Here is a 722-nt window from a genome sequence, read left to right on the forward strand (position 1 = left end):
GGGAGGTCTCGGTATTAGAAGATTAGAGGAAATGAATGAGTGGTGAAGATGCTCTTCAGTTCAAATGCTGCTGAAGGTTCTATTCTATGAGATTGCAGGGGAAGGGGAGCGCATGGCTAGCAGTAAAAAGGTATAAGGATGGTGGTGGAAGCAATATAAAATATTGAAAGAATGTCTTGTCTTGGGTTAGTAGTGTTGGGACACAATGCTGATAGTATTGTAAAAGAAAGTCTGAGAAATCTGCAGCAACTTTCGCAGTGGTGTGTGTGAGAGCTAATGTGTTGAGCAATAAAGTCCCACATCGTCTAAATCTATAACTAAACCTGATGGAAGCTATTATTTAAAGAAGTGTCAGAGAATGAATAAAGTATCTTTGTGCTTGGGGCAATGATGCAACTAATGAGGTTCTAACCGAGGCGCGTCTATTGCTGGTTGAAAACTATTTCCAAACCCCCTCTTTGGCCTGAGTTTTGCTTAGGTCTTTGAGAATTTCTGGAAGGGCTCCCTTTGGGGTAAAGACCTACTATTTTTAGTTAAATTTTTTTAATGATAAATTTTAGAGCAGTGCTAAATGTCCCGATAAAAAGCCATCGAACACAGTGAGGTACAGGTGTCAGCTGTTAAAGTACAAGAGATAAAATTTACAGTATGGACTTTGGCGGAATACAAGGGTGGATAGCCAATAAAATTGCTTCGTGAGACAATCGGGATGCATGGTCTCG

The 722-nt window shown here is 40.3% G+C and overlaps 1 non-coding gene across 1 annotated transcript; it reads left to right on the forward strand.

The window, feature by feature from the left end:
• Positions 1-369: 369 nt before the first annotated feature.
• LOC146959350 (U4 spliceosomal RNA) lies at positions 370-513 on the forward strand. The gene has a single exon (XR_015025093.1). It is a non-coding gene; the product is annotated as a U4 spliceosomal RNA (small nuclear RNA).
• Positions 514-722: the final 209 nt, after the last annotated feature.

The sequence above is a fragment of the Medicago sativa genome, chromosome 1 (assembly GCF_051527215.1).
Source record: "Medicago sativa cultivar Bolivia chromosome 1, Bolivia_mono, whole genome shotgun sequence".
Taxonomy (NCBI): domain Eukaryota; kingdom Viridiplantae; phylum Streptophyta; class Magnoliopsida; order Fabales; family Fabaceae; genus Medicago; species Medicago sativa.